The sequence below is a fragment of the Microcaecilia unicolor genome, chromosome 1 (assembly GCF_901765095.1).
Source record: "Microcaecilia unicolor chromosome 1, aMicUni1.1, whole genome shotgun sequence".
Classification (NCBI taxonomy): Eukaryota; Metazoa; Chordata; class Amphibia; order Gymnophiona; family Siphonopidae; genus Microcaecilia; species Microcaecilia unicolor.
Window position 1 is genome coordinate 691,826,478 of NC_044031.1, and position 23,223 is coordinate 691,849,700.

Below are 23,223 nucleotides of genomic sequence, written 5' to 3' on the forward strand. Positions count from 1 at the left end.
ACAAATACTTTGGATAATGAGCTCCAAACCATTAATAATTGGGTGCTAGCAGCCAATTATTGAGGTTAATTGGTACTTATTAAAATTTACACAAGCATCTGCATGTGTGCTATTCTATAAGTCATGGTATCTAACTCCCATGGCGCATATCTCTAAAGGGGGCATGGCCGTGGATGTGTTAAGGGCATTCCGAAAAGTTGCGCACAGAATTACAGAATATTACCTAACTATGCCTAACCTGGTCACCGGCATGTACACCAGGTTTCAGAAGGCCTAAGTCTGACACCCAAAAGTTAGGTGCGGGATCCACGCTAAATGCTATTGTACATGAGTAACATAACATAGTAACATCCTATATAATAAAATGCACCTCCAACATTCTGAAGCTGACTGCATGGCTGAGGCATTCCTGCTCTCTGTATCCATCTCCTGAATTGACATCACGTACTTCCGGGTTCGTCACAAGCAGAAGTGACCAACCACAGGAGGTTTCTCGGCTTCAGAATGTTGGAGGTGCATTCTATTAAATAGGATTGGTCAGTTCCTTGAAGCATAGCAGAGCTCAGCGTCCTGCACAGTAACGCTCAGACACCAGAGAGAGAGAGAGAGAGGGGGGGGGGGGGTCTGACACCAGAGAGAGGGAGGGAGGGGGCCTGACACCAGAGGGGGGGAGGTATCTCTGTCACACACACTCTCTCTCACACACTCTCTCTCTCTCACAGTCAATGTCTTTCTCTCTACACTCTCACACACTGTCTCTCACACACTCTCTCACACTGTATCACATTCACTCTCTATGTGTCACACAGTCACTCACACACTCTCTTGGTCCCATACACTCAGTCTCACAGAGAGTCTGTGTCTCACACACACTCTCTCTCTCGCACACACTGTATCTCTGTGAAACACACTCTCTCTCTCTCACACTGTGTCTCACATATGCACTTGCACACACTCTCATTCTCACACACACACTCTCTCTCTCACAGACACACTCGCACCCAGACTCACTCTCTCTCTCTCACACACACACTCACACATTCACTCTCTCTCACACACACAGTCACTCTCACATACACTCTCTCAAACATACATACTCCGAGGAAAACCTTGCTAGCGCCCGTTTCATTTGTGTCAGAAACGGGCCTTTTTTACTAGTAGTATATAATAGTAGATAAGGACCTGTGCAGTCCATCCCGTCTCCCAATAAGATAAACTCATAGCAAAAGGCAATGGTTCTCAAACTTTCTCAGGTCATGGCACCCCTAGGCTACACATTTCCTCTCATGTATCCCCCCGCCCCCATTGTCGTTACTGCTGCCATTTCCAATGCTATTGAGTCTTACCTTCCATCTAGCTTCTGCCCACCTTCTCTCCCTCCTCCATCCAGATTCTGCCCACTTCTATCAACCTTTCATCCAGCTTCAGCCCCATCTTTTCTCCCTCCACCATCCAGCTTCTGCCCACCTTCCCTCTCTTAATATACCACTTGTAAAGATGCGGCTTAGTAAATGGGAGGGTTAGTTTTTATGGGGGTTACCATGAGGTAGAAAATAATGAGATGGAAAGCATATAAATGCTTTCAAAACACCTCATCACTATATAAAATCCAGAATGTGGCTTGCGGAGAACACTGCAATCCATGTTAAAGCTAGAAAATGAACCCAGCAGAAAGCAGCAGCCTGATGCTTCCAGGCTGCATCTTAGAGGGACCAGGCGAATTTATCTCAAGGTGCTCTCTCGAGCTTCCAAGCACAAATCCCCTCCTGAGGCCTCGTCTCAATTCATACTTGAGTGAGAATAAAGAGAGTTTTTGCTGGAAGGTTTTATAGTTGATTACATGTTAGTACTTACATATCAATGTTCTGAAATTATCATCATACATGGTAACACCGTTGAGGTGTTAGATGTTGAAAATTGTAATATGGATGCTGCCGCTGAATGTAGACAGACTATACACATCCATTCCTGCATTTATTTTAGGAAAAAACTCTACAATGATAAGACTATCTGAATTTGACACATCTGGCCTGAATGCCTCAATTCCAGTTTGTACATTCTTTGTAAAATCTGCCTTCACAAGTGGTATATTAAATTTAATACATAAATTTAATAATTAAAGGGAGGGCAGGGTGAAGAGAATATCCTTCCAAGTCAGCAGAAAAATTGCATGTGGTATACAAGTCTTTTCGGGGTCTATTCCTTTCACCGAGGTCTATAACATAGCTTGTGTGAATCTGTGCTAGTTTACTTTGATTTTAAAAGCTAGAACTGTAGCACAGGAAATGTACCACTTCAATTATTTGCTCTGCACCATCACTGCAGCACCCAAAATCCACAGTGATCCAATAAGTCACATCTGTAGCACTGAGGTGAAATATTTTTTCAGAGAGTCTAAGGGGCTCTTTTATTAAGCCACGTAAGTGTCTACGCGCACCCAGTGCGTGCAGAAATGGAGTTACCACATGGCTACCATGTGGCTCCTGTGATAATTTCATTTTTGCTGCGCATCTGATATGCAAGTCCAAAAATCATTTTTATTTTCTGCCATGCATATCGGACGCTTGCAAAGTGGCATTTGGCACACTTAGGTTGTTACCGCAAGGTTACCATGTGAGACTTTACCGCTAGGTCAATGACTGATGGTAAGGTCTCAGACCCAAAATAGGTGTGCAGCAATTTCGATTTTGCCGCACGTCCATTTTCAGCAAATAGAAAAAAAGGCCTTTTTTACAGGTGAGCTGAAAAACGATTCTACACACATTCAAAACCCGTTTCTACACTACTGCAGGCCATTTTGCAGCGCACCTCAGTAAAAGGACCCCTAACGTAGCAGATCTACTGCTGCTTTTAAATGTTTTAAGTTGTCATGGTCTTGTATGAATATAGCAAACCTTTATTTTGTGCTTTCCAAAATATTTGCAACTGTTCACAGTCTGAAGACACTGATTAGCCTTACGGATACATTAGAATGATGTTCTGCAAAATGATCCGCTGTATGATCCAGCTGTGCCATTGACCTCAATTAACATATTCCATTTTACAAGCCAAGGTGCCTCAAATTCTCAGGCAGTGCCCTTGTACGTACGTGACAAACACTTTAGCGAAAATGCAATACTGTGGTCTGAAAGATTTCTGATTTACAATGTTGCAGGATTTCTATAATATATAAATGTTTCAGTGCTGTTTTGAGAACAGTCACATTTTTGCAGTTTACTTAGGGATACCATAAATATAGCTTTTTCCCCATGGAAGAATAGGAATGAAAATACTTGGAGGTACATTCTACAAGAGGTATTCTCCTACGAAGATACCCTGGGAAATTCTATACTATACTATTTCAAGCATATGGCCAAACACACATACATTTACTAAGGAATTTTATATATGGCACCTAGCATTATGTGCTATTTCCATGCTGATTTTTTGGGCACAGAAAAGCATTATAACAGAAGCAATGTGCTTAAATGGCCCAAAAATGGCAGATCCATACAGAACTACACTTCCATGCCCTGTTATAGCAACTAAGTGTTTCCACGCAGATCTGAAAAGGGGGCGTAACGATGTGAGGGACATAGACGGATCAAGGGCATTCACTAAAGATGCATAGAATCCGGGGGATCCATGCTTAATTTAGGTACGGGGATTTACTCCAGGTTTCAGTTGGTATAAATCCTTGTGCCCAAAATTTGGCGTGGATCCCGGTACTATGTGTTATTCTATAAACAATGCCCAGCCCCAATGTAGAGCACTGTTAATAGAATAGCACACTTCTGTTTACTTTTGGTTCCTAACTGGCACCTAGTTATAGAATTGCCCCATTGCCTGGGTTGTCTCTTACCCTTTAGATCCCAGGGACTTCTTCCTCGTCCCCCTCCTTCTCTGGTCTGGGTATTTTGTACTCTTTCAGTTTCTGCTGCTGTCTCCCATTTCATCTCACATCCAATGGCTAGTACAGAAGCCTCTGTTGCTGTCACTGCTCTCCAGTCCTTTCTCCTCCAGGTACAGTAGTTGGGCAAGCCAAAGAACTTCCTCTCGCTGTGTTGTACAATGGCCAGGGAAGCAGGATCCAATGCAAAGTATTCAAAAGTGGCTGAGGTTTTATACCAGCCACAGTTTTTTTCCACCATCACTTCACTAATCAAGAGAACCCTCCTCTTGTTCCAGGAGCTGTTGGGGTATTCACAAGAAGTCCAATAATTTAGTAGATCCACTAGAGGTCTCTGTCATCCTTATTGGAATAAAACTTTAGTAGGTCTGTACACATAAATCATGGTTTATATGCATGTAGAGTGGTAGTTGTCAACCTAGTCCTTACACACTCAAGGCAGCTGGGTTTTCAGGATATCCATAATGAAGATGCATGAGACTGTTTTCTGTACATTGGAGGTAGAATATAAGAATTGCTATACTGCTCAAACCAAAAGTTTATCTAGTCCAACATCATGTTTCCAACAGTGGCCCTGGACATCTAGGGGCATATCCAACTGTGTCCTGCAGAGATTTACTCTGGAATGCCAGTTTTCTCTCACCTGTGTCACAGAGTTGAGACCCCTATGCTCAACAGCTGTAATCTATGAAGCTCCTCCTTGTCTTCCATAACTTTGGGCATTTTGGAAATGATTAAGACTTCTAATTGTATATTTTACTTGATAACCACTGATAAAACAACACTTCCCCCAGTCATCTGTCACCCATCCCTGACTTGTCATGCATCCTTCACTCAGTTTTGGTGCTTTTTCTGTGCTCTAGGTGAAACAAATGTACCTATTTGATTCCTTCAGAACAAGAATAGTTCTCATGGAGTGAAAACACTAATAGATGAAATAGAAAAGAGGATTGGTCTCTGCAAACAAACATCAAACACACACACAAAAAAGCAGTGATGGCCAAAGAGAGGCAATGAAGACTTAGAAGTTCGCCATAGTCACAAAGATTTAATAAAGTATCCAAGATAAGAGGTAATTCACATTGACTCAACATGGCTGTGTTTCGGTGTACTCCACTTGCATCAAGGGTATAAGGGTAGAGGTGGAGGAGTGGCCTAGTGGTTAGCATGGTGGATTTTGGTCCTGGGGAACTGGGTTCAATTCCCACTGCAAGCACAGGCAGCTCCTTGTGACTCTGGGTAAGTCACTTAACCCTCCATTGCCCCAGGTACAAATAAGTACCTGTATATAATATGTAAGCCACATTGAACCTGCTATGAGTGGGAAAGCATGGGGTACAAATGTAACAAATAAAAAAAATATATGCTAGATTACAAATGATTTATCTTTTGTAATGTTAGGGATATTCTAATAGTTTGACTGCTGTCTCCAGTAGAGGATCGGGTGCAGTGCAGCACAAAATAAAAGTGAAGACCCTTAATTAGCTGGAAAAAAACCACCTAGGTATGATGTATGAAAAACACACCTTTATATGATAGGGATAATTATGGTGAGTAATTTTCCAACACTTACAGATCGTGCCTATAACCCTTCTACTGTAACAGTAGATCCAGGAAACAAATTATTTGATGTATAGCAAATACTGCTACTTTAAGATGAATCACAGTAGAATACAAAATAAAATGGACATTTTCCTCAAAGAAGTTCCATCAGTTCCCCGTGTCTTTGTTGGTTCTGCTCCATAATTATCTACACCATGAGATGCTGGCGTACAGTGCTTTAAAGTGTTGCAGTAAAATACTATAGCCAGATGAAGTTGTAAAATCAGGGGGCCATGGCACTTCCTTCAATTATTTAAGCAGTTACAAGTTTTACAGGAATTGCATGAGTCAAGCTTCCATCGATTGGGGCCTGGAAAGGCAGTAATATAAACACTGTAATTTCATTTTATATAACAGATTGTTACAACAATGTGATAAACTATAACTCCAAGATGAAATACAAAAGCTGAGCTGAATTTTGTGTTTGAGGCACGATTACTAAAATCTTAAGAAGTCAATTGGACCTCAGGTTTATAAACTATTAAATTTACTGACTAAGAAGTAGAGAAACATGTGGAACATGACTATAGAAGTGATAAGTAGTAGTAGCATGGTTGTGTTTACATAAGTACATAAGTAATGCCATACTGGGAAAAGACCAAGGGTCCATCGAGCCCAGCATCTTGTCCACGACAGCGGCCAATCCAGGCCAAGGGCACCTAGCAAGCTTCCCAAATGTACAAACATTCTATACATGTTATTCCTGGGATTTTGGATTTTTCCAAGTCCGTTTAGTAGCGGTTTATGGACTTGTCCTTTAGGAAACCGTCCAACCCCTTTTTAAACTCTGCTAAGCTAACCGCCTTCACCACATTTTCCGGCAATGAATTCCAGAGTTTAATTACACGTTGGGTGAAGAAAAATTTTCTCCGATTTGTTTTAAATTTACTACACTGTAGTTTAATCGCATGCCCCCTAGTCCTAGTATTTTTGGAAAACGTGAACAGACGCTTCACATCCACCTGTTCCACTCCACTCATTATTTTATATACCTCTATCATGTCTCCCCTCAGCCGTCTCTTCTCCAAGCTGAATAGCTTAAGAGTGCTTAAGAGTGTGCAAATCTGTGTTGGCTCTGTGTGTGTGTTTGTGTGCGTCTGAGCATGTGTGTGTGTGTGTGTGTGTGTGTGTGTGTATTTGTGTCTCTGACATGAGGGGTGGGGTGGGAGAAGGAGTAGTGTGGTTTGAATTGAGCAGATCCCAAACATTCCATTGGTTTAGAAAGATTAATAAAATGAACCAAACAGTGAATTTAACTGTTAAATCACAGGATGTCACTGTCCCAAGACAACAAATATTGTTGTGCTTCTCCAACATGAGGAGTTGCTATATATAGCAAATAGTTGTAAACCATACAGCTCAGTTCCCAAGTGTCACTGTACATGGAATTTAATAAAGCTATATGATTCATTTACCAAGTTTCACTGTAGAATTTACAACAACAACAAAAAATCAAATACACATCTGAATCTCTAATAGCCAGACCTTCAGGAAAAATGATATGGTAGTAGGAGGGACATGGTGGAGACAGTATGTGAGGCATCTTCATGGAATTATATGTGTTTACCTATATTCATGTGCGCCTGTATGTGCACATGTGTGTGTATGTCTACTTGCATGTGTGTTTTTTGTGTGTGTGACAATGGGGCTCATTTTTGAAAGGGAAAATTGCCAAAAAAATGGCACAACAGGCAGATACAGTGCACTCCATTTAAGTGCACGTCGGATAAATGCATGCTCTGTTTAACTGCATGCCATACTTCAGTCCCATTTTTGGTGCCATAAATTTCTATGGAGACAAACTTCGGTTTAGCACACCACTGATAAGTGCAAGATTCACTTATATGCATGGTTTAAGTTTCCTCTGAGGCAGGCCGCAGTAGAAGAGAAGGGGCCAAGACCAGTGGTAGGGCAGCCTAAGGGAATCGTTGTTGATGCCCTTTATAAAACAAGAAAAGAAAAGGTAAATTTGGGGAAGGGAGTTGAGGAAGGAAGGAAGGAAGGAAGGGCAGAGTCAATGCAGCCTCAAAAGAGGCTTCAGTTGGCCTAATGGTAGGGCTACCACTGTACACAGCTAAAATGTAGGTAATGTGAAGGCTTATTTTCAAAGCACATAGACTTACAAAGTTACATAGGCTCCTGTGTAACTTTGTACATCTATGTGCTTTGAAAATGAGGAGCAGAAGGAGTAGAGAAGAGATGAAGGCCAAACCAAACAAACCGGTCTCCAAAGGTTGATTGTAGTAAAGTTTGTATTGATTGAGAAACTAGATAATACAAACAGTTCATGTGACAACACTGTTTGTCACGACTTTAAGTGCTTTATTAGTTTGATCTTTCTTAACATTTGTTGTTACCACGGATATTTTACAGACAGATGCTTGTCTCAAGAAATATTGCCTGCCTCAAGAGACAAGCATCTGTCTATAAAATATCCGTGGTAACAACAAATGTTAAGAAAGATCAAACTAATAAAGCACTTAAAGTTGTGACAAACAGTGTTGTCACATGAACTGTTTGTATTATCTAGTTTCTCAATCAATACAAACTTCACTACAATCAACCTTTGGAGACAGTTTGTTTGGTTTGGCCTACACCTGTTCCCTACTCCTTCTGTTGCTCAGACTTTCCAGAAAGACAATACAATATGCAGTCTAAATAGACATCTTTCATATAATAAAAATGATCACATAACTGCATGATATAGCATATGAGAAAAAGAATGAATAAAACTAATTTACCTGTCACATAACATATGACAAGGAAATCTAATTTCCATATGCTTCATGGAAAAAACCATGTTTTCAGTTCATTCTTATTTTGGGCAAAAGAAGTTGACTGACGAAGGGTAATAGGGAGCTCATTCCAGAGTTTTGGTCCTACGATTCTAAATATAGGTCTTCTATTACTTTCAAATTTAACAAGATGAAAAGAAGGGACTTCAAGAAGACCCTGACTACTGCAATGAAACATCCTAACTGGTTGATAAAGATGCAGACTAGATACAAGCATGGGGAAGTCATTTGATGGAGAGCTTTAAAGGCAAGACAGGCAAGTTTAAACTTTATACGCTGCTTAATAGGCAACCAGTGAAACTTTTTTCAAAACTGGAATGATATGAGTGTATCTAGGTACACCTGCTAGGACTCTAGTCATATTTTGTGCAAATTGCAGTGCTTTGAGATAATTTCTTGAGAGTCCAAGCAAGAGACCATTACAATAGTCAAAGCACGGAAAAATCAATGTCTGTTTCACCATTAAGTCTTACAAGATGCAGATTAGAAAAAAACACGCTGATAAGTTTATACTTGATGCTTCATAAATAATTCAGTATCAGATTACACATTTTTAAAATGATCTTAATTGTCATATCATCAATGTAAAAAAAAAAAGCAGGTATAGCTGAACTAAGATAAATAGATAATAGCAAAATCTGAGTTTTCTGTATATTGAGTTTTAGGTGGTTTCCCTTTAACCACCGATTAATCATGATTGAGCATAAATGCAGATATTCAAACATCTTATTGACAGGGCTTTCTATCCTCTACAAAAATTGAATATCATCTGTGCAAATTCTAAATGAACATCTAAGCTTCTTAGCAACTTGCACAATGGCAGTAAGAAAATATTAAACAACACTGCTAAAAGTGTGTGGACCCTTGGGGAAATCCAGTATTACATGCAAAAATTTCAGATGTACCCTGGTCTACTATCACACTAAATTTTTAATCAGACAAAAATGATGAAAACCATTGTAAGGCAATCGACTGCTGACGATTCACTAAGTTAACGAGATTTACAGTGTCGAAAGCAGCTGAAATGTCCAGGCTCACTAAAAAGAAATAGTTATCATGGTCAAACCTATCTCTGATCATATCAATGAATGATAACAACAAAGACTCAGTATCATGTAATCTATGGAAACCAAATTGATTCATATCCAGAATATCGTTAATCTCTAGAAAGCCCACTAATTGGAAAGTTTGCAGGTAAAAAGTACTCACAGACTTCACACATAAACGCTTTGTTTGAGAGTTGTCTCCTGTGTGCATTTTACCTCACTCAGGGCTCCTTTTATGAAGTGGCACTATCAGTTAGCATGCGCTAAATATGAAGAAGCCTATTCAGTTCCCATGGGCTCCTTTGCATTCAGCGCTGCTTCCTAGGAGTTGTCAATGTTTAAAAAAGCATAGTTGGGTGATGTATTTGAATTCCATTCTAACGTGAATTAATTCATTTTTGTTTTGTAAGCTATGTGAAATATTAAAGTCATAGGTAAAACAGTCTTTGGGTGATGACAGTTAGCTTAGCAGGGTTTAAAAAAGGTTTGGATAATTTCCTAAAAGAAAAGTCCATAAGCCATTATTAAGATGGACTTGGGAAAATCCACTACATATTCTAGGATAAGCAGCATAAAATTTGTTTTGCTGTTCTGGAATCTTGCCATACCTGGACTTATGACCTGGATTGGCCACTGTTGGAAACAGGATACTGGGCTTGATGGACCTTCAGTAATGCTTATGTTCTTATGTGCATGTAACAGGATTTTTTCCCCCTAGTCACATCTTTGGAAAGGACCATCTGTCTACATCTTTCATCTCTCTGAGCCACTTTTTTTTTTGTTACATTTGTACCCCGCGCTTTCCCACTCATGGCAGGCTCAATGCAGCTTACATATACAGGTACTTATTTGTACCTGGGACAATGGAGGGTTAAGTGACTTGCCCAGAGTCACAAGGAGCTGCCCGTGCCTGAAGTGGGAATTGAACTCAGTTCCCCAGTTCCCCAGGACCAGAGTCCACCACCCTAACCACTAGGCCACTCCTCCACTTTTCCTCCACTTTTCTGCTTCAGTCTCCTGAAGTCAGTCACCAACCACCTTGGGTTAGTTCCATTCTTTTCCTCTGTGATTTCTGTTTGTCATGAGAAGAACTACACATCCAGCTACTAGGAAAGCTCTTCTTGATTTCCCTTTTCCTGGCTAAATGAGCTCTGAACTGAGCAGTGGCGTAGCCAGAAGGCAATTTTTGGGTGGGCCAACAGGTTGGATGGGTGGGCACTAGAGTTGCCAACTTTTTTGAAAGAGAAAAAACAGCAACCTGATGCACCCATGCTCTGTCCCTACCCCACTCCCCATAACTTCAATGAGGGTTGCAGGGCAGGCTTCAGTGGCTGCAGGCCAATTGAGAGCTAAGGGAAGTACAATAGACTGCACTATTCAGCCCTCCAACAAATATATGGTATTGAAGCCAAACATATTCTGCATCAAGAGAACCTCCTGGCACTCCACCAACAATGGATACAGAGCACAGCAAGGACAATTCTCCATAAAACTCATCATACAAAGAAATTTTGTTTTCTAGTGTAATCTCAATTACAGACATATTATAAATTAACTTTAAAAAAATCTATAAAACAAAAGTCACTCAGAACCTAGAGCAAATCTACCATGCCAACACTAACTTCCAAAAACAAAGATCCTACCTATGAAAAAGAAGTGCCTTAAATATTATAGTAGGGCCCAAAAATACAAATACATTTATCAGAAAAGCTGAACAAGCCAAATTACTACAGAATGCTACATGGAAACTTCATGCTAACAGAATACCTCAGTCACACACACAAGACACAAATGCCAAATACAGAATAAGTGACCACAAACTCTAGAAATATAAATTAAACAGAAACCCCAAGAAACTAGACCTTGCATGTAGTACAACACTAGAGAAACAAGAAAGAAAGGCATTTGCTCCTGTGCAAAATATAAAGATGGCACATGCCAGGGATGGTGTTAGGGATTGCAACTAGGGCAATTGTGCTTGGTTCCTTGGCCAGAGAAAGCCTGCATGCTGGAAGCTGAAGGCGCAGCCTGGTAATGGACTTTGGGGTCCTTTCCTAGATTTCTGTCCTGGACCCCAGCCATGTTTAACATCAACTTTGGCAAGATGTACATTCCAAATCCAACATATTATATTCACAACATTGACAATAAAATAATATTTTTATACCTTTTTGTTGTCTGGTCATTTTTTCTCAAATCATATTGGTCCCAGTCTCTGGTTTCTGCTTCCCTCTTTCTTCTCTTAACTCACTTGCCAGGGTCTCCTATTTGACATTTCTTCTTTCTGCATGTCCATCATCGATCTCCCATCTCTGTTTTCCTATATTTCCTTGTCCAGTATCTCCCCTGGGTTCATATCCCCTCATCCATCATCATTCCTCTGTGCACCTATGCACCCCATGCCCAGCATATCCCTTCTGTGTTCCTATTCTCCCCCTTGTCTGGTATCTCTCCCCCCCCTCTGTGTCCATATACCCCCCTCTCCAGTGTCCAGCATTTTATCTCTTCCATATCCCCGTTCTCCCCCCCCCCTTGTCAGGCATTACCCCTCTGTGCCCATGTGCCATCCCCACACAGCATCTCACATTTGTGTCCCTGTCCCCATGCTCCCACCTAATGCCCATCATCTCCCTTCTGTATACTTACCTATGTCCCCTTTCTCCCTTCTCCACACCAATGTGTCCCTCTCCTCTCTGATCCCATCCCCCAACCAGCTTCTCTTCCGCTCTTTCCTTCCCCTTATGCATCTGGCTCTTTTTCCATGCACCTCTCCTCTTCCCTCCAACCTCCCCTCTGCAAATCCAAAACCTCTCCCCTTCCCTCTGCAAATCCAAAACCTTCCCTCTGCAAATCCTAAACCTCTCCCCTTCCCTCCAACCTCCCCTCTGCAAATCCCAAACTTCTCCCCTCCCCTCCAACCCTCTGCCCCTGGCAAGTCCAGCACCCTTCTGTTCCCTTCCCAGCCTCCCCTTACTGGCCCAGCACCCCACTGACTTCCTCACCCTCTCCCACCCCTGCCGCAGCGCTTCATTTAATTCTGTCCGCGCTGCTGTAAATGCACAGTCTCCCACCCCCCGCGGCGGCGCTTACAGTTTACTACGGCGCTGACAGCAACTCTACAGATGCGGCACCGACGTCTGACGTCCTGCTCCGGGGACTTCCGCGTCCCGCCTCCGTAAACAGGAAGTTACATCAGCGCGGCAGAGGGAAGGCCCCGGAGCAGGACGTCGGACGTCGGTTCCGCATCTGTAGAGTTGCTGTCAGCACCGTAGCAAACTGTAAGCGCCAGGGTGGGAGACTGTGACAGCAGCGCCCACAGAATTAAATAAAGCACTGCGGCAGGGGTGGGAGTCGGGAGAGGGTAAGGATCTGCTTCTGGGCGGGCCTGAAGCTAAACTGGGTGGGCTTGGGCCCATCCAGGCCCACCCGTAGCTACGCCCCTGGAACTGAGCAAACTTAACAGTGCTGGGTATCGAGGAAAGGATGGTTTATAGGTGGTGTGAGCTGAGGAAGAATTGGAAGGGCAGTTGATAGTAATTTGTTTACAATGCACCTCCTGTTTCAGAGGTAGCTCTGTCTGTTATTTATATGCATAGTATCCTCTGGGCAGTTTTGATGGCGGATTAATAATTTGTGCTAAGTCTTTATCAATCCAGAAGTCAGACTTAACACAAATTATCAATCCGCCATCAAAAAATAAGACAATATCATGAGTGACGAAGAAGGGAGTTCTCCAAAGCTAGCTACATATTTGCTAATTCCAATAAAAAGGTGCCGCCTGCAGCTGTTTCCTGGTCTGCACAGTACTCTGGTCAATATTCAAATGGACAAATATGTTTAGATGCCATGGATTTCTAGTGGCGCTATCCAGAGAGTCAGTAGTGGAGGAGTGGCCTAATGGTTAGTACAGTGGGTGTTGATCCTAGCAACCTGGGTTCAATTCCCACTGCAGCTCCTTGTGACCTTGGGCAAGTCACCTAACCCTCCATTACCCCAGGTACAAAAACTTAGATTGTGAGCTCTCTAAAGAAAGTACCTGCATATAATGTGTACAGTGCTGTCTATGTCTAGTAATGCTATAGAAATGATTGTGCTGCTGAAAATCTATCTAAACATCATGACACAATACAAATAGAACGAACAAGTGCAAAATGTCCAGCTACACCTATTGAGGCAATATTCAAACCATCATCCATATAGGTACAGAGTTTAGCTTAATTCAGGTCAGAAACAAGATACTTAAACCAGATAGTTATATATATGTGTAGGCGTCTTTGACGTTTCCGCAAGCGACTTGCGCTCGAATGCCTAACGCCTGCGATAGCCGAAATTGACCCCTGAAGACGCTAAAGGGAGCGAAACACATTCGTGTTGGGTCGTGGAAAGAAGTATTTCCTTGCCACTGAGATAAAACCAACGGACATGGCAGAGATGAACATTGATGCATATATTTCTCTAGCCTGCCGGTTGAAAAGTGGTATTAAGGACACTGAAGTTAAGGCTTGTTAAAAAATCAAGAGGATATGGTCATCGAGAACTGTATTTGGATTCCAATAAAAGATTTGAAGTAAATAAGATTTGGAAAAGACTTGAACATGTGTCTATAGAGCTGGCAAACTTTAGTGGAATCCATTGGAATGTATTAATGAGAGGAGAGAGTTATCTATATGGACTATCTCTGATGTAAGATACTATTCCTGACGGAAGGAGTTATAAAAGGAGCAAAAGCATGGAATAAGGAGATTGTAGCAGTGTTGATGATGGCTTTGATGATGTAATTTGTGGAATGATTTTAATAGAGTATGTTTTGTAATAGAATATGATTGTGGATGAATGTTGGAATGAATGGGTTGATGTGAGTAGATTTTTAAAATTGTGTATTGAACAATAATGTGAATTATTTAATGTGTTATATGAATAAAGATTGATAATTAATATAACGGTTGTTTTTGGTAATTGCTTATATATATATATAATAGTTGGATATCACTGCTTTTGGGGGAATTCTATATATGGTGCCTAATATTAGATGCTACTTCAGCGCTGAGTATTCGATGTAGAAAAGGATTCTAATGCATTCAAGGTGCCAAAATGGCCATTTATAGAACAGTGCCTAAGTGCTTTGGTGCAGATCTGCAAAGAGGGTGTAAAGATGGGCGGTACATGGGCGGGTCACGGTGTTCCTTTAAGATGCGTGCAGTGTTATACAATAGTGCAGATCTGTTCCCAAGTTGCACACTGGGATTTACACCTGGTTGCTGAATTTTGAGCACCGTCTAATGAATCCAGCCCTATGTGTATAGCCAGTGGCAGCGGCAGCCACAAACACATAGGGGCCCTTTTACTAGGCAGTTGTAGGGCTAACACTTGTGTTGCATGCGCCAAATTGACACTATTGCCGGGGCAGCGCAGGCACCCGGCGATAATTTCAAAGTTGGCATGCACCGTTTCGCATGGTAGAAAATCTTTTTCTATTTTCTACCACCAGGGGGCATTCCCAACAGTAAATGGCAGTGTGGCCACATTGGCCCATGTTGCATGTTTATCATTTCTATAGCGCTACAAGGCATACGCAGCGCTGTCGTGCAAGTAGTGCGTGAGCCCTTACCGCTAGGTCAATGGGTGGCGGTAAGGGCTCAGACAGTAACAGCCGTGCACTACTTTTAATTGTAGTTCATGGCCCCATTCACAAAAGCCCGTTTTCTCAGCCAAGGTAAAAAATGGCCCAGCGCATGCCAATTTCACGCATCCAAACTACCTCAGGCCACCTTTTACCACAGCTTAGTAAAAGGACCCCATATTTAGTGCCACTGCCTGTCTGTGTAGTAGCACTGAATATATACTGCAGCCAGTGTTATTAAAAAATGTAGTCACCATTACTATTGATTTTTGACCTGACTCTGTTTAATAGCTATTTCCCCTACATTCCAATGTGAACCTTGCAAGAGTGGTGTTATTAGTCACTGAGAAGATATTCAAGTCTCGGCATCTTCTGTGCCTCTTTTAGTGGACCTTTTACTAAGCCATGGAGGCACCTACACGTGCCCAACTTGTGCCAATTCAGAACTATCGCCCGGCTACCATGTGGCCCGGACAGTAATTTCCGGCACATGACGCTAACCGGGCGGTAGTCGGCATTGTACGCATGCTGACGATTACCACCCGGTTAACGCATGAGACCTTACCGCTAAGAGAATGGGTAGCAGTAAGGTCTCAGGCCCAAAATGGATGCACGCCAATTGCCGCACGTCGATTTTCATGTACGCTGAAAAATGGACCTGTGCGCGCCCAATACAAGCGTCTACACCAGCACAGGCCACCTTTCAGTGCACCTTAGTAAAAGGACCCATTAGGGTCTCTTTTATCCCGGTGTGGTTATGCTAACAAAACCCATTCACTTTGAATGGGCTCCGTCAGCATTGCCATGTGCGAACCGCTAGCGTGGCTTGATAAAAGAGGCCCTTAGTTACTATCCTGTGCATAGTTCTAATTGGGCTTTTCTGTTCAAAGCTTAAAATACATTTCAACTCATGTCACAGGGTGGTTCTAGTATGTAGTGAAAAAAAGTCCCTTTTTTTTTGTCGAGTAGCAGGCTCAAGTCTTTTTGAGTGGGTTGATGTTAATTCTTCTTCGACTCATCCATCATTCCAGGTGAAAGAGTTCCATTTCATCTTTATTTCATTCGTCCTCATCAGATTCGTGATTTGTGTTCCATTTCGGTCCGATAACAATTAGAATTCTGAAAAATATACAAGGAAGTATGATGGGGCTTTTTTTGCCAGAAAGAAGTCTAGCAGAAGTAATTTCCTATCCGTAGCAGCTTTGACTTTTAGCAGGTCAGAACATTTGTTGTGCAAGTGAGTGATAAATAGTGCATGCTTTTGGTTAAGATCAAACAATTTTGTGTAATTAGAAAAACATTCGATAATGACTTGATTGTCACAGTGCTCAAAACCATTTGTGATACAAGGAGATGTCAATGAATATTACATCTCATGCAAGTTTTCTAAATGAATCAAAACAGCCATGGAAATCAGCAAATGTGTCTTTGAGGGATTCAAAAAGAAAAAGGAAAGGAATAATTGCATTGCTGATTTATTCCCAGTGTTATTGCATTGTACAAGGCTGGCTGCCCTCCTCTTACACACACATCCACCGCATTTTGGAGTAGAAGGCACCACAAAATATGCAATATCCCTTTCTCAATATAAAACTTGTGATACCTTCAAGAAATAGAGCTCAGGCAATAGGCCTTTGTGGCTGTCTCATTTTTTTTTTTTAAGTGGAGTGCAATACCTAGGGATTTGAGAATAATGAAAACCCTTAGATTATTTCACAAGCATGTTAAATTTAGTTTTTTTAAGCAGGTGTTTGAGGGAGAGAAAAAACTGGGAATCTTTTATTGTTGTTTTGTGTTTATATTAATGCAATATGGGGATAATTCTATAACGTAGGAGCCAACATGTACATGCCAAATATGCACTAACCCCTGAATTCTATAAAGGGTGCCCACATTTGCGTGCAAAAAATTGGGTGCGATCCTGAGAGGTGTGCACAACTAAATTGGGTAACGAGTCAAGTAACTAAAAGGTCAGCACGCACTTACCTAAATTTCCACTACCCCAGCTGCAAAGGACTAAAATATAAATCAACATATGCATCCAGCTTCTCTTATATAAGCACGCAACTATGGAATGTGCTTCCAAACGTCATGAAAACAATGCACAACCTACCAAACTTCCAGAAATCGTTAAAAACCAACCTGTTCATAAAGGCATACCAGAATGATCCAACCTAAACACCTGAACCCTGCAACACAATCAAAACTTTTACCAGAACTGGACAAAACTTAACTCTCTCTCCTTGAATACTTAAAAGACTCTTTCACTTATGAAATTAACACTAGACCACTCTGTGTTTCTCCTACTGGAATTGGCAATCGCCATCACGGTACTATGTAAGCCACATTGAGCCTGCAAATAGGGGAAAATGTGAGATACAAATGCAATAATTGGGCGCTGATGATCAATTATGTTAGCCACCAGTTTGAATTTGTACCCGCATCTTGCTATGCACTATTCTATAACACATTGGAGCCTTTTTAATAAAGGGTTGGTGCGCAGCAATGGACTTGCCACGCACCTATCCATAATGACTGCCATGCTACTGCAGGAGCCCAGCGGTAGTGCCCACCCCCAGCTCGTGCCATTTCCGGCACTACAAAAATATTTTCTATTTTTGCAGTGCTGGTGCTTATCCAGCGGTAATCGTTATCGTGGGTTAGTGCAGGAGCCCTTGCCGCCACCTCAGTGGGTTCACTTACCACACTGCCATTTCTTGTTGAGAAAAAAAAGACAGCCTTTTACCCACTGTGATAAAAGTGGGCCTCAGCGTGCATCAAAAACACGCACTAACGGTAGCAGGGGCCCCCTTCCATCACAGCTTTCTCAAATGACCCCTGGGTGCCTAAATCCCAGAGCACATAACTCGAAAGGGGGTGTGGCTATGAGAGGAGCATGAGCGGGTCAGGGGAATTTTGGAAATTTGTGCACAGTGTTATAGAGTGCCATGAATGCATGCCCAAATTGGGCATCAGGAATTACACCTGGTTTTAGCGGTTGTAAGATCAGTGGAAAATCAAAATAGACTTTCCACTGATCTGTTTGCGGGTCATCTGCCTTGCTGTTTTCTTTAGCAGATGTAAGTCCTGGTACAGAAGATTAGGTATCAGAATCAGTGCTTCACACTCTTCTATTATAAGTTGATGTTCCTTCTGTAGTTTAAAATGTCACATAATTTTAAAGGATTAGCAATGTATTTTTATTGTATTTTAATTTGCTTAAATATTCTTTATGCATTAGCATTTTTTGTGTTTATATTTTTGAGTGTCACATGATTGTATACATTTCTTTTGGTTTTGTATGTTCATTGTCAAAAAGCTTTTTATGCATTATTTAAGTCAACAGACAATGTACAGCCATGTCATTTTTTCATGTAGATCCATCAAGACCCCTGATGCAGGCCTTCGGCCGAAACACGGCCGTGTTGGGTCATATTTCAAGGCAACCCCAATAAAGACTTTATTGTTATCCTCTCTGGATCCACCTCACTATTTTCTTTGTACTACCCAAGTTTAGGTATCAGAATCAGTGCTTCATGCTAGTCTATAAAGTTGGGCACCATTTACTGATTCTGATTCTAAATGATTAGAATTACAGCATATTGATGCAAACGTGCAGATATGCTCATACATGCCAAAAATCTTCCTAAGCGCTATTCTGTAAATGCCTATCTTATGTGGAGGGGCATTTTTGAAACAACATCTAAGACAGAATTAGGATGTCATACATAAGTACATAAGTAATGCCATACTGGGAAAAGACCAAGGGTCCATTGAGCCCAGCATCCTGTCCCTGACAGCGGCCAATCCAGGCCAAGGGCAACTGGCAAGCTTCCCAAACGTACAAACATTCTATACATGTTATTCCTGGAATTGTGGATTTTTCCCAAGTCCAATAAGTAGTGGTTTATGGTTTGTCCTTTAGGAAACCGTCTAACCCCTTTTTAAACTCTGTCAAGCTAACCGCCTTCACCACGTTCTCCGGCAACGAATTCCAGAGTTTAATTACGCGTTGGGTGAAGAAACTTTTTCTCCGATTTGTTTTAAATTTACTACACTGTAGTTTCATCGCATGCCCCCTAGTCCTATAACATCCAAAAAAAAGTCCATCTCACAGCCATTTGTGAATAGGAAAAATGTTGGGATTTCCTGTTTGAAAACATGTGAGAAGGACATTGTTGCACCAAAAACGTCCAAAATGAACTGCCATTTTCCCAAATGAAATCCAAAATATGAGTGCCAAAAAAGCAGGCACAAAAACATCTGTTTGGCATCACTTGTACAAAAATGGCCACACAGACATCCCTGCAGAGCAGAAGGGCAGCCTAGTGATCAGTGCAGTGGACTTTAAACAACGGAACTCAGGTACAAATCCCACTTTAATTCAATTATATATTATTCTGAGCCTTCCAGGAACAGATAAAAACCTACTGTATCTAAAGGTACACCACTACAATAGACATCACGTTTGCAGATGTCTTATAAATTCAGGTACAGAAGGTATTTCTTTATTCCAGGAGGGCTCACATATTTGTACAGAAATAGAAGAGATAAAGTGGGAGTTACACCCCAGTCCCATTGTTCACTCGGGCCCTTTTACTAAGCTGCGTAAGCATCTACGCGTGCCCAATGCACGCCAAAATGGAGTTACCGCCCAGCTATCACGTGACTCTTGCAGTAATTTTTATTTTCAGACGGGCGCCAAGTGGCTTTTGACGTGCGTAGATCATTACTGCCCGGTTATCGTGTGATAGTTTACCGCTAGGTCAATGGCTGGAGGTAAGGTCACAGACCCAAAATGGATGCGTGACAATTTTGATTTTCACGCACGTCCATTTTCGGCAAAAATTTTAAAAAGGCCTTTTTTTACAGGTGCGCTGAAAAATGGATCTGCGCGCACCCAAAACTTGCGCCTACATTACCGCAAGCCATTTTTCAATTCACCTTAGTAAAAGGACCTCTCAGTTATCAATGGATTTACAGCTGAATTATCTGAATAAGAATTTATTTTTAAGCTACGTCAATTAAGATTAATAAGATCTACTTTCTTTACAGAACATTTTCATATACTGGTTCAGGCTATAATATTGCCAGAATTAGATTATTTTAGTACTTTATATAGTGGAATAAATTCATGACTAATTAATAGGTTGTAATTACTGGAAAATACCTAATCAAAATTGATATATGGTTATTCAAGTTATGACTATGTGACACCGCTGCTTAGATGGTACCAGTTTCTGCTCGGATAGTTTTTAAGGTTGCCTGTATTGTGTTTAACAAACTGCAGGGGAACTGTTCCTCTCTCTTTCTGCAGTTGATAGCTTATCCAGCATTACGAAGGAGCTCTTGTTTCTATTCTACTTTGTTGTTACATTGTGGAATGCCATACTTGAACAAGTTCATGTGATTTCTAGTGATTTACAATTCCGGAAGGGACTGAAAACTTGTCTTTTTGATAAATATTTGAGTAAAGTGATGTGGTGGCCATGTTAGTCCACTTTTAATGGTAATAAATAGAAATAAAACAAAACAGAGAAAATAAAATTATACCTTTTTATTGGACTAACTTAATGCATTTTTTGATTAGCTTTTGAAGGTAACCCTTCTTCTTCAGATCAGAAATAAGCAAATGTTGCAAACATCTGTGTATGTAAGTGAAATGCAAAGGCATTTCAATGTCAGTCTCACAGGAAGAGGGTGGAGTGGGTTAGGTGAGAAACAGGGGGAGCTGGGTGGATGACAGAAAGCGAGAGATGGATGGTAGATAAGAGGGTGACAAAAGCAGTAGAATTTTATGATTTATAATGGGCTAGAAAACCCAGACCTTTTTTAAGCCCTGTCTGGTGGGTGTCAAAATATTTAATCATTTTGACTTCAGTGGTTGACTTAGGGGTTGGGAATTAAGACCGATGCTGGACAGACCTCTACAGTCTGGGTCTCGTAAAAGGCAAAAATAATCAGGATCGAGGTTGAAGTGGTTTTCAACAGCAACTCCAGTAGCTGAAAAGTAGGACTGGTCCTGGCAGACTTCTATAGTCTGTGCCCCAGAATGGTAGGGAGAGATAGAGATTAATCATGCCTGATTCTACTCTGGCAACCTCTGGATGGACTGTGCAGGTCTTTATCTGCTGGGGAATCTGTCTGCTTCTTGGGATCTGACCAGATACTTGTGACCTGGATTTGGCACTGTTGGATATTGGACTTGGTGGACTTATGGTCTATCTTAGTAGGGGCAATTCTTATGTGAATGAAAAGTAAACATGTACTTCAGTTTGAAAATTACCTGTTCTCTCACATGCACAAAGTTCATGGGTTACTTTACGTGCATACCACTGAATTTTCAAGTATATTAAGTTGTGTCCAATAAAAGATGTATCATCTTATTTTCTTTTCTATGTTTTATTTTGTTTTATTTCTATTGATTACCTTTAAAAGTGGACTAACACGGCTACCACACCTCTCTACTCAAGTATACACATAAATGCAAAGCCTCTCCAGCCCCTCCCTTGGGGATGCCTGTGCTCAATCTGTTAAAGTAACACAAAGAGAGCAATTAAACAACATTATTTGGTTTTGAATAATTAAAAAATCTTAGAGAGTCCTATTTACTAATTAGTTTACCTATAGATACGTGAGCAAAAACGTTTGAAAAATGATGAGATTGTAGCCCAAATAGATCTAGAAGCTATGGATCCATAAGACCACGTAATGACATCTCGATGTTGCACTGCTCTGAAGACCTTTTTCTTCTGCCTCCCCTGAGTAGAACAAAAGAATACATTGACATAGTTTAAGAAAAATACAGTAATTACCAGTATGTTGCAAGTAATCGAGCAGGAGTGCTATCCATGATCTTGCTATATTCTGTTCTACATTGTACCTAGCGCCTAAGTGCTTTCATATCCACTGCAGTTTGGATTTTCATTTCCATTTATGAAATCAGTGCAGCTCATTGGGCAGTCCATCATCGTTAGAACAGTTTATTATTGTCCAAAAAAGCTGTAGATTTAAATATGTCACTTTCTTAATACATGGTTGAAACTCTTCAGGCATGCATGCATGCATGTTTGTACTAAACTGTAGACTGTCTGTGGAAATTGGTTCCAATTCCAAGGGTCATTCATAAGCCCTGTGTTTTTGCACTGATCTGAGATTTATCTAAAGATTCTGTGCATGAGGGAAAGTGTACTAGAAATAATTATTTGATTGGGATCTCTAGGTTGCACTTGCTGTTATAACATTCCTGTATGTAAATTTTAGGGGTGTTCACATCAATCTCTTTTGGGAGTCTTTTCGGAAATTTTCATTTACGTTCAATGTTTTTTCATGTTTTGCTAATGTTTAATTTTTAATGAACGTTCTTTGCAAACAATTTGCAAATAGGGCACACAAAAACAAAATGAAATGAAATAAATGCATAAAAGAAAAGCTCAGTATTCAGCCCATAGAAAATTTAAATGCCAGCTGCCATGGGTTTTTATCCCTGGATCTTCAGCATCAGGCTCTAGCTGGATATCAGCATTGAATATCAGGTATAAAGCACTTATGTGGGTACCAGTGATATTCAGTTTGGTGCACAGATTATCTGGATAAAGTTAGGCCAGAGGGGGTCCTTTTACTAAGCCGCGTAGGTGCCCCACGCGCACCCAATGCATGTCAATTCGGAGTTCCCACCTGGCTACCACATGACTCATGTGGTAATTTCATTTTTTACGTGCTTCCACTACTTGTGCCAGAAAATATTTTTTATTTTCTGGCGTGCACTAAAAATCGGGTGGTAACTCCGACTTAACGCAGGTAGGTGATTACCGCACGGTTAACATGAGAGACCTTACCACTAAGTCAATGGCTGGTGATAAGGTCTCAGACCCAAAATGGAGGCACACCAATTTTTATTTTGCTGCACGTCCATTTTCTGCAAATTTTTTTTTTTTATACATTTCAGATATACAGTACCAAGAACACCTCTTGTACAACTTAGGAGAACAGTAGGTACATCTTTACACAGGAAACCGCTACCCCCAACTTACACTCCCGCCTCCTATATTAGTCCACAACAGAAGCAAAAGACCAAGCCACTATTCTGGGAAAAGAAATTAAACTATAACACATTCCAACACAAAAGAGACTCTGAAGGGAGATGTGGAAGACAACTAAGACTGAGGTGTAGATACAATCTCCGCTCCAGGTGACAGAGAAGGAGCACCCCCACCCCCCCTGGAGTCCAGGAATGCTTTCAACTGCAAAGGTTCAAAAAACACATACTTT

The 23,223-nt window shown here is 41.1% G+C and overlaps 1 long non-coding RNA gene across 1 annotated transcript; it reads left to right on the forward strand.

Annotated features, from left to right (window-relative positions):
* On the forward strand, positions 1–22,578 carry LOC115460628. The gene is made up of 3 exons (XR_003940529.1): positions 1–72; positions 3,070–3,072; positions 22,562–22,578. It is a non-coding gene; the product is annotated as an uncharacterized LOC115460628 (long non-coding RNA).
* Positions 22,579–23,223: the final 645 nt, after the last annotated feature.